At 46.4% G+C, this 11,775-nt stretch overlaps 1 long non-coding RNA gene across 1 annotated transcript; it reads right to left on the reverse strand.

The window, feature by feature from the left end:
* Positions 1-803: 803 nt before the first annotated feature.
* Positions 804-11,758, reverse strand: LOC309854970. The gene is made up of 2 exons (XR_014306508.1): positions 11,503-11,758; positions 804-1,091 (listed from the first exon to the last, which is right to left on the reverse strand). It is a non-coding gene; the product is annotated as an uncharacterized lncRNA (long non-coding RNA).
* Positions 11,759-11,775: the final 17 nt, after the last annotated feature.

Here is an 11,775-nt window from a genome sequence, read left to right on the forward strand (position 1 = left end):
GCTTATGGCACTTCCTACAAGAAACTCTCATAATATCCCCACCAGCAGTTCTGGTCTTCAAAGTATAGGACTCATTACTCATTATCCTACCACATCACTTAGCCTTTTCATCCTGCTCTACCCACCAGTGGGGCAAGATGGAATCCTCTGCCCCTTCATTTCCACTGTCCCTCTTCTTTGATTTCTCCTCTGATAGGAAGAGGGTCCTTTAGTGTGATAATACATCAGGCATCCTATGAGAGTTGATCAATATGAGCCACACGGCTTTGATGTCTTTAGGTGCCTCACTCTAAAAAATGGGAGAATTCAAAGGAAATGGGTCTTATCAGGACAGATGAAGGGAGCAGGTGCGAAAGAATGCTAGCGGCTCTTGTGGGGAAAGGATGCAAGGACAGAGATCAAGATAAAGGGGACTTGCTGGAGCCCATGAGAGGCAAACGTAGCCTGCCTGAAAGGTAATGCACATAAAACAGAAAGGAAGTGTTGGTAGCAGCCTTTGGACGCTGAATCTCTTCCTGACGGGCTGGAGGAGCATTAAAGTCCTTTCTATAACGAACTGAATTTATTCACCTTTCCAGTCACTGTGGGTGAAAGGAACAGAGCTAGACACAGCACAAAGTGATGGGGAAGAGCACGGACTCTGGATTCAGACCATCTGGATTCAAATCTAGGATCCTACACTCAGTGTCCTCGTTGGTGAATAAATATAATAATGGTATCTACCTCCCAAGGTTGGCATGAGAAGGAAATTAGTTAATATGTGCATAAATTATTTAAAACAGAAACTGGCTCATGATAAGTACTGAATTTACATGTTAGCTTTATACAGACAGCAACCTGGACTCCCTTCCTTCAGGGAACCCCCTCGTTTGCATGTACATGGTTGATTGGGTGAATACCCCAGGACAAGTGTTGAGTCTCTCTACAGATTCACAGAGGCAAAGCGGGGGTTCCGAAGAGCGGTGTGGCTGGCACTGAAGGAACTTTGATTTGTTCACAAACTGTTACTTGCTTTTGCTGTACTTGATTTTGATGGGAAGGTCTATTCTTCTGTTTGGCAGTGTTGCAGCAAGCTCTTCCATAGGCTTACTCTGAAAATAAGAAAAGGTCTGCAGTGAAATTTTCTTGCTCTACGCTGAAAAGACTCAATTACAAGGGTGAGCTGGGTTGGTCACAGGACTTCAGTGACATCAGCCTTTGCTAACAACTGGGAAGCAGCGTCACAGGCAGGCACTGGGGCCAGTAACAGGTGTTCCCAGAACTCCAGATGCAAAGGCTGGTTAGAACCCTGAAGGGTTATTACCCGGGGGTCAGAGAATCAGAGATGAGAGTAGAGAATGCACTACAGGCTGGCTTCAGCATGTTTTCCCTAAAGTGTGCTTGCAGCCATGGTAGCCCATTGTATCTTGTCAAGGTCTTTATATTCTTTAATCTTTATGTTCTGGCATCCCTGATCTCCCTCCCGCTCCTTCCCCTTCACCAGTTACCCACTCAAGTCATTTTGCGTTACTGCATGTATTCTACTCCCACTCATCTCTAGAATACCTTTTCCTTACCAACCCAATTCCTGCTCCCTCCTCAAGATAACTGAATTTCACTCCTTCTTTAAGGTTTGCTTTGACCACTTCCAAACCCTCTGAACTGATACTCATTACCTGACACAGTCATGTGGAATTCTATACTGCCTTATGACACCTCTTCAACGAGGGCCTTGTAAGATAGTAAACATCCATTAGTTTCACCTGGAGAGCATCCTTCATCCCTTCCGCTGGTAGTAACACCTCCCCAATTTTTCTCTGGGGGGAATAAAAAAAGCCCTCCCAAATTCTTGGTCCTTGGGACTCAAAAGGCTCAGCCTCGGGGACGCTCGTGTGACCAAGACCTGATCAATCATGTATTCCATTCCCCTGGTCACAGTGACTGGTTCAGGGAAGAGCACATGACCCAAACCAACCCCAGGAGTTTCAGCTCCAGGAATTTTGCTAAAACCACTAAAAGAAAGAAGAAGGAGGACTCTCTCACAAAAGACCAGCAGCCTTTTGGAGAGAAACCTCCTCCTGAAAATTAGACCACTTAAGAAAAAGGCAGAGCTGATGAAAGGAGGGAATAAGGTGCTAAGTGATGATCTGGATCTCTGGACATAGCTACGTCTAAACCTAAACATCTCCTAGACCTTTCAGCTACATGAGACAATAAAATCCTGCATTCATTCATTCACTCATTCGTTCATTTAACAAATATTAACAAAAGGCCTACGGTGTGCTGGGCACTGCTCTAGACACTAGAATACATGAGGTTTTTGATTTTGTTTTTACTTAACACAGTATAAGCTAGATTTCTTTGCTTGCAACTGAAATCACCCTGGTCAATGAAGTCTTCATGTTGCTTCAGTCACGCAATGTTACACAACCTCCTTCATGTGAATGCCTTTTTCCCAAGTAGATCATACATTCACTGAGAATAGAAACCACACCTCATATTTCTCTGTAGTATCATCGCTTCTCAGCCTTTTGAATAAGATCAAGTGCATATTTCTCATTAGTATCAACTGTGTTATGTATAGTAAATAGTTAGCAAATTAGTTGTTAAGTCCATAAAAAAAGGCTACATTTATTGGGAACTACCACTGGTGGTATTGATTCAAATAGCACAATCCAGAAGACATGTCTAAGGAGATTTGCCGATGAGTTCTGATTAGACCCTGGCAGCCAAAAGATATCTGTGCTCCATGAGCACACACATGGCATGATGATCGGATCAACATTAATCCACAAAAAAGGAATATATCGGAGGACTGACTTGTGATGTCAGAACATATGCCAGTACCTATCTCTCTCTGCTCCTAGTCCAAATTCCCTGAAGTGACCCAAGAAAAGATTTGTTAAATAATAAATATATAACAATAATGAAGATCAGGAAAAGATACACAATGGACCATAAGTTCTGAACAGAAGAAGAAATGAAAACATGTGCAAGAGGGGACTGGTTGTGAAGACGGGAGTGGTTCTAGGGGAAGTCCAAATTCCGAATAGCAAGCAGTGGGCAGTGAACGGAGAAGTAAGTAATTGGAGAACTAAGTTCAGAGCTACTGAATGGTCAACTCAGCCGCTGACACTGTTTGGCCATGGGGGAGGAGGCAGCAACTACCTTTTCCTACAGAATAAAGCAGTGACTATGGACACAAAGGAAGAAGGTACAGGACACTGCCACAAGCATCTTGCAACTCCTAGGAAAGATTCAAACCAGAAGAAAAGCTATCAGCTCACTCTAACTGGCAGCATACCCACTCCCTTCTAGGAGCTAAATATAATCAAAATCACAAAGAGGTGAATATCTGTCTCAAATATGAAAAGCGGGAGGAACAAGAATCCCTAAATACATTGCAAAATCTAATCTAATGGTCCTTTCTTTATTCTCCTCTTTTTAAAAGATACATTTAATTTAGAGATAGAGCAAGGGTGGGGAGGGACAGGGAGAGAGGGAGAGAATCTCAAGCAGACTCTCCACTGAGCACAGAGCCCAATGTAGGGCTTGATCTCATGACCCTGAGATCATGAACTGAGCAGAAATCAAAGGTCTAACACCTAACTGACTGAGCCACCCAGGTGCCCTATTCTCCTCTTATTTAATCTAACAGCCTTTAATAAAAATGACTATTCCCGGGCGCCTGGGTGGCTCAGTTGGTTAGACGACTGCCTTTGGCTCAGGTCATGATCCCGGAGTCCCGGGATCGAGTCCCGCATCGGGCTCCCAGCTCCATGGGGAGTCTGCTTCTCCCTCTGACCTTCTCCTCGCTCATGCTCTCTCTCACTGTCTCTCTCTCAAATAAATAAATAAAATCTTTAAAAAAAAAAAAAAAAGACTATTCCCTTCTTCTTGCAACACTTGCTTTCCTTGGCTGCCATGAGATCACATTCTAGTCATCTCACCTATGACGCTCATTATCTCTACTCAGTCTTCTATGTGTTTTCTAGGGCTGCCATAACAAAACACCACAAACGGAGTGGCTTAACAGAAGTTTATCATTTCACAGCCAAATTTTCAAGCCAAAAGCCTGGAATCAAGCTGCCAGCAGGTCCATGCTCCTTCTGAAGGCTTTAGGAAAGGATCTTTTCTAGCTTCCTGTAGTTCCTTGGCTTGTGATAGCATAACTCGTATCTTTACATGGAGATTTCCCTATGTGCATGTGTCTATTTTCAAATTTCCCCTTTTTATAAGGGCACAAATCATACTGAATTAGGTGTCCTACTCCAGTATGGCCTCATCTTAACTAACTACATTTGCAAAGAGCACATTTCCAAATAAGGTCTGAGGAACTGAGTGTTAACACTTCAATATATGAATGGGGGGCACAATTCAACCTAAAACAATTCTCTTCCTTTACTGTCTACTCAACAATGGGGTAGTGTTCTTGGGCATGGGCCTTCCTTCTCCTCCCTTCTATATTTGTGCTCCTTCCCTATGTTTTCATCAAATCTGATGGCTTTAAATATATGCTAACAACTTCCAGATTTGTATTTCACTTCTGACTTCTTCCTTGAGGTATACTCAACTGTCCATTTGACTCTTACATATCTAACAGAGACCTCAACATTATGGAATCCAAAACAGAATTAATAATTTTCACCACTTCTCCACTCCAACAAACAGGACCCCACTAGATCTCCCCATACCAAAAACTGTAGTGCCATCAACCAAGATGCTCATATAAAAAACTGAGGATCCTCCCTTTCTCTTGAGCTCCATAACCATGCTATGATAAGTCCTAACAGTTCTGCATTCAAAATACGTAGAATGCATCCATTTCATTCCACCTCTGTTGTCATACCCAAGTCCAAGCCATTACTAACCTTTTGCCAAAAGTAAATCCACAGGCCTATATCTGGCCACTCATCTTTACTCTTAACCCCCTCCAACCCACCCTCAATATCAGTGTGATTTTGATAAAGTATACATTTGATCATTTCACTCCGTAGTTTTAAATCCTGAAATGCCAATATTGTAGAACCAATTACATACTCCTTACCATAGCCCGTAAGGCTCTTTGAACATTGTCTGGCCCTTGCCTACCTTCATCCTTACTCTGGACCCTTCCCTCCTCTTGCTTGTTATGCTGCAGCCACACTGGTCCCCTTTTGGTTTGTAGAATACTTCATACTATTTCCCACCTCCAGGACTTTCCACACTCTTGCTGTTCCCCTTTCCAGGAAGGCTCTTGCATATACTCTGCACATATATGGATCTTTCTCATGCTTGAGTATCAAACATTAGGATCTCTTCCCTGATCAAATTTCCTAAGGTAACCCCTGCCTAGTTACTGTCTGCTCTATCACCCTATTCATTTTACTTCTAGTATTTCCAACAATCTGAAATTATCCCATTTATTTATATGTGTACTTGTGTATTATTTGTCTTCTTCTCCAGTCTCCACTAAAATGTAAGATTCTTAAGGGCAGGAATCAAGCCTTCTTCTCCAGTCTCCACTAGAATGTAAGATTGATAAGGGCAGGAATCAAGCCTTTACCACTGTGTCTTCAGTACTTAATACTTCACCTGAAACATAATTAACATCTATATACATATTTAACAAATGGGTGCATGAATTTAAAAAAAAAAAAAAAAACGGCCCTAGAAACCCTCTTACTCAAATCCCTGTATGCTGAGTGTTCTCTTAGCACACTACTTCCAGGAGTCTACATGAGAGAGAATTCTTTTTCCTAGAGACAAAGAGATGCCTCCACTTTCTTATAGCAACGTTTTGTTTGCATTGCAGTTTCTTTGCACTGCCTTCATCATAAAGTCCAAATTCCTTCCAACCTGTCTATACAACTTCATCTTCCACTACTTCCTTCCCTTACAATAAGGTCATGGCCCACTCAACTTCATATCATTACATAAAAACACCACTCAAGCTTATGTTACCTCTCTTTGGAATGCCTTTCTTGCCCCTCCTGCTAAACAGGCTTCAAGATTGACTCCAAGAAGCTTTTCCTGGTAGCCAAAGAGGCTATTACTCTGTCATGTCAGAGGACTTCATGCATACCTCTACCACATTGACTCCAATATATGACAACCCAACACCTCAACATAGTGAAGCTAACAAATTACAAAGATAAAATCCTGAAAGCAACTTGGGACAACTGGTCCATAACCCACAGACACATAAGCCTGGCAGCAGACCTGTCCACAGAGATGTGGCATGCCAGAAAGGACTGGCATGATATATTTTACATGGGAAAAATATGCAGCCAAGAATGCTTTATCCAAGAAGGTTGTCTTTCTCTAAGATAAACAAAAATTAAAGGAATTTGTGAACACTAACCCTGCAAGAAATATTAAAGTGGGCCCTTTGAACAGAGAGAGAGAGAGACCAAAAGTAACAAAGACCAGAAAGGGACAGAAAAAATCTACAGGAAGAGTGACTTTACAGATAATACAATGGCACTAATTTCATCTTTCTGTAATTACTCTGAATGTAAATGGACTAAATGCTCCAGTCAAAAGACACAGGGGATCAGAATGGATAAAAAAATAAGACCCATCAATATGCTGTTTATAAGACTCATTTTAGACCCAAAGACAACTCCAGATTGAAAGTGAAGGGGTGGAGAACCATTTATCATGTTAATGAACATTAAAAGAAAGCTGGAGTAGCCATCCCTGTATCAAACTAGATTTTCTTTTTATTCTATTTTTTTAGAGATTTTATTTATTTGAGAGAAAGAAAGAGAGAAAACACTATAGGGGGGAGGGGCAGAGAGACAAGCGGACTTCCTGCTGAGCAGGGAGCCTGATGTGGGGCTCAATTCCAGGACCCTGAGTCATGACCAGAGTCAAAAGCAGCTTAACAGACTGAGCTACCCAGGTGTCCCAGATAAACTAGATTTTAAACCAAAGACTGTAATAAGAGTTGAAGGACACTAGATCTAATACATGACAATTCTGTGATTGATTTTCCCCATTTTACTCTTAATACTTTGAGTAAAAGAGTTATGTCTTATACTTCTCCCACTAGTACCTAGCATGGTGCCTCATAGATATACAGAAAAAAAAAATTGTTTACTATATATGCATATATAGTTAAAATTTTTTCATTATTGTTTTGCTAGTGGAGTGAAAGGAACTGGAACATTTTAACAGTTGTTTTTCTGTCAGCTATTTGACCATCATTAATGAACCAGTGGGAGAGGTGATTTTAATTTGTGAAAATGAAAAATATTTCAACTAATTATGGCTTGGTTTATAAATCATATTTGATAATATCGTATCTAAAATAGGCACACCAATATACAGACTCAGCCTTTTCAAGTCCACTTTTCCATTTTTAAAGAAATGGATAAAAAAAATTTCAGGGCACTAAGAAATGAGAGAGAACTGGCATTACTAGGAAATTCTCTAAGTCAGATTTTTTAAAGAAACTTAGCGTAAGCATAGATAGCACTTCTTAGATCTATTTAATGTATAGTTAATGTTTACTTTTGTGGTAACCTTACTTTTAGCCAACGGCATTTAAAGCAAGGTATAACACCTATGGTTGCCAGCCAAAGGGCTTGTGGATCAGCACCTTGGACAGAGGAATGGTCTATTAAGAAAAGACTGGTATGAACATTCCTCTAGGGGTCATTTGAAGACAGTGATCCTGGATGTGGGTCAACTCAGGGGACAAAGTCTTATGAAAACAACCACTCTTCTTTACTTGTCCTCAAGTAGTATGATCTGCTTCATACTTCAGATTTACTGACCTCTACTGATCCACTATTTTTTCAACAATCTGATCTTCTCAAGTCACCAACATTGTCACTAGAAAGTAAACGTAAACACCTAATTAGAAAACGTGGAGGATATCTGTTCTTTTTACCTATCCAGCATCTATGACCCCTTTTTCTTTGTAAACCACCTTTCAAAAACATAACTGTTTTTAAAAGATGGTATTAAGGAATTCTTGATGTTAACAGGAAGCATTTGATGGTATTGAAGTTATGTTTAAACCAAGAGTCCCTATCTTTTAGCGATACATTCTGATAGTTACCAATGAATAATGTGATGTCTGGGATTTGCTTCAAATTACCCAGGATTGGGGGTGAGTGGGTAGAGACATAGGGAGAACAAAATTGGCCATGAGTTGCTAATTGTTAAAACTGGAAGATGAGAATATGAGAGTAAATTCTACGGTTTTATGCTTGATGGGGGACCTGGGTGGCTTAGTCGATTAAGCCTCAGACTCTTGATCTCAGCTCAGATCTTCTTTATTTCATGGTGCTGAATTTAAGCCTCATACTGGGCTCCACACTAAGCATGGAACCTACTTAAAAAAAAAAAAAATACTGGTGTGCATTATTGAGAGGCCACCAAACCAAACCAAACCAAAAAGACAACAAACTACTCCTAAAGATCTTATGATCCTATATCTGCAAGATAATGAACAAGGCCCAGTATTCTCTGCTTCAAGAGGAAAGTGAGGAGGTTAGGCTTTAACTTTCCCAGTTAATCATCTGCAGATCAAATTTTGTCTTTTGGAAGTCCATGTTATGGAATAGAAAGTCCAAATGTCTACAGATGGGTCACTTTCTTGAGGGGCAAGATGTTTCAGGAAAGCGGTTTCTAAGAAATGAAACTGTTCATGCACCACCCCTGACAAGAAGCAGCTGGGTGGCCTTGAATTGCAGGACCTGAGGCTGAGTGTGGGAGGTGGTTGTGATGGTGGGCTGAAGGTCAATGCACTAAAGTTCTAAGTCAGAACAAAAACAAAACAAAAAACACTGTTTAAATATAAAATGGGCTAAATAAGTAGAGGGAACTAAGATACAATGCCAAGTGCATTAGAATGGAGAGGAGCTAAAATATGAAGAGTGTGGAGAGGTACAAAAGTAAGACATACCTAAATATTTGGGGGGGGGGGCATTAAGGAGCCAAAAGAGAGCATGGGTGATAAAATGAGAAAAGGGATGTAAAAGTGCTTCAAAATTTGTGAAAGTGTGCACACATGGCAAGAACTAGCAGATGAGGTCAAGTGCCTACTCTGTGAATCACTGCTCTAAGCACCTGGCACATACGGCTTAAAATTTAAAAAATAAATAAATAAATAAAGTCCTGCTTCGTTGAGCTAACATTCTGGTGGGGAGAAACACATAAATGTATTTGCTAAGTGTGTGGCTCCCACCTGGCTGTTTCACTTGGGCAGAAAATGTGGCCTCCAGCTTGCTGCAGTCCCCACCATTCCCCACTGTCTTCTATTGTGCCTACTTCGCTCATTAAAGTTACCTGCCTGAGCTCTGCAGGCTTGTGAGTTTGTGACCCGTGCTCTCCGCTGTCCCTGAGCAGCTTGTGATGCTTGCCTCTCCTAAAACCACCATTTGGCCCAATGAGTACCTAAAGGACCATTTTCTTATCTGAATCTGAATCCTGAGTTGCCACTAACCTGAAGTTACCTTGGGTGGTTACATCACCACGCTGAGATCTCCGTGTTCTCAGCTGTAAGGTGGAGGCATATATCTGCCTTATAGGGCTTTATGGGGACTAGACCTTGCCTAACCAGCCCTTACTCCTCCTTGGGATCTCCTCCTTAGCAATACTTCTTAAAGAAACTTACCCAGACCTCCAGACTATGTCAAGTCCCTCTAATATACACAGATCCTTCCACCATGTTCCTCTTCTGGGTAGTACCTGTTGCAGTTACAATTCTACCTTGGTTTATTTGATTCTTTGATTCACGCGGGCATTCCCAACAGACTTGGAAGCGCAACAGTGGCATGGATCCTGCTTTTGCTCACCCCCTTCATCATGCCTACCGAGCACAAAACAGATGCTCAAAAAGCACGAAAGGGAAAGAAAGAAAAGGAAACTGGGCAAAGACAACCCCTGGCGTACACTAGGTGTCCCGTAGAGTCTCTCTGACCCTCCGTCACCTGATGCCGGTCACATACACGCTACTCCTCGCTTCTGGGCTGCTGGAATTTGTAGCCCGAGTTTTGACTAAGACTTCTGCCAAGAAAGGAAAGTCACGAAGCTTTCTCTTGTAATAGGCCACCTGCTCCTAGGACGGGGACTTTTGTGTTTTGCCCACGGATGTACGCTAAGTGCCTAAAACCCTGCCTGGCACCTCCTCAATAAAGGGATGGATGGGGGGCGGCCCGCATGGCTCCGAGTTTCCCCGAAGTTGGGCGGCGATGACAGCTCCCCCTAGCAACCACAGCGGCCGGTGGCGAGGGAGGAGCGGGGACTCTGGGCCAAGAGCCCCCCTCGGTTCACGTTCAGCTACATCAACTCCCCCGGAGCTGGGGCGGTAGGACCCCCAGACAACCCGGCGTCCCCACGCCGGCCCAGGAGTACGGGAAGGAGCTGACACCAGGGCGCCCGCGGAGGAGGGCGGGGACCAGATGGGGCGCCCTGGCCCTGCCTCTGGGGATCTGCATGGGGCTGCCCCAGGTGCTCCCACACTGGGGGGACAGACGGGGCGCCCCCGCGCCGTCCCTCGGGGACGGAACGGGGCCACCAGATCCTCTCGCAGCGGGGGACAGACGGGGCGTCCCCGCGCCGCCCCTCGGGGACGGAACGGGGCCACCAGATCCTCTCGCAGCGGGGGACAGACGGGGCGCCCCCGCGCCGCCCCTCGGGGACGGAACGGGGCCACCAGATCCTCTCGCAGCGGGGGACAGACGGGGCGTCCCCGCGCCGCTCCTGGGGGACGGAACGGGGCCACCAGATCCTCTCGCAGCGGGGGACAGACGGGGCGTCCCCGCGCCGCCCCTGGGGGACGGAACGGGGCCACCAGATCCTCTCGCAGCGGGGGACAGACGGGGCGTCCCCGCGCCGCCCCTGGGGGACGGAACGGGGCCACCAGATCCTCTCGCAGCGGGGGACAGACGGGGCGTCCCCGCGCCGCCCCTGGGGGACGGAACGGGGCCACCAGATCCTCTCGCAGCGGGGGACAGACGGGGCGTCCCCGCGCCGCCCCTGGGGGACGGAACGGGGCCATCAGATCCTCTCGCAGCGGGGGACAGACGGGGCGCCCCCGCGCCGTCCCTCGGGGACGGAACGGGGCCACCAGATCCTCTCGCAGCGGGGGACAGACGGGGCGTCCCCGCGCCGCCCCTCGGGGACGGAACGGGGCCATCAGATCCTCTCGCAGCGGGGGACAGACGGGGCGTCCCCGCGCCGCCCTGGGGGGCCCGGGTGGCACCGCCCCAAACGATCCCCACGGGGAACCAACAGGGAACCCCCAGGCCGCCTCAGGGGCTCTCCCCTGGAGGACGGTTGGGGCGGCCCCGCGCTGCCCCCTAGGGGACGGGACTGGGTCGCTAAGGGGCTCCCGCAGGGGCACAGCAGGGACCGAGCGCCTGAGCGGGGGCAGCAGTCCGCGACCGCCGCCGCCCTCCGACGACGCTGCAAGCCTGCGTGCGCCCTCTGCGACAGACGCCTCCGCCAAGCAAAGGAGTCCCCGCTCCCTCTCCCTTTTCCGCTGCAGAAAGGCCTTTGCGGCGCCTCCCCAGGAGCGTCCTTCACCTCAGAGACGTCGCCCCGCCTCCCAGACTGCGCGGCCGAGGGAAGCCTCCCACTCTCCTTTTGCACACTGTGCCGTCTTCTCCCGCCCAAGGTCCGCCCGGCCAGCGGCTGTGTGTCCCTCCGCCCCGCGAAGCTTCTCCACGCCCCTCCTCAGGCTTCACGTCCCTCCGCGGCGGGGGCGCCGCGCCGCGCGCTCTCGCGAGAGTCCGCCGCGCAGCCCTCTCCCTCAGCCCCTCGCCCGCGAGGAAGCCTCCCCGGTCCCCGCGGCGCGCG

Source organism: Mustela nivalis (genome assembly GCF_964662115.1).
Source record: "Mustela nivalis genome assembly, chromosome: 19".
NCBI lineage: Eukaryota > Metazoa > Chordata > Mammalia > Carnivora > Mustelidae > Mustela > Mustela nivalis.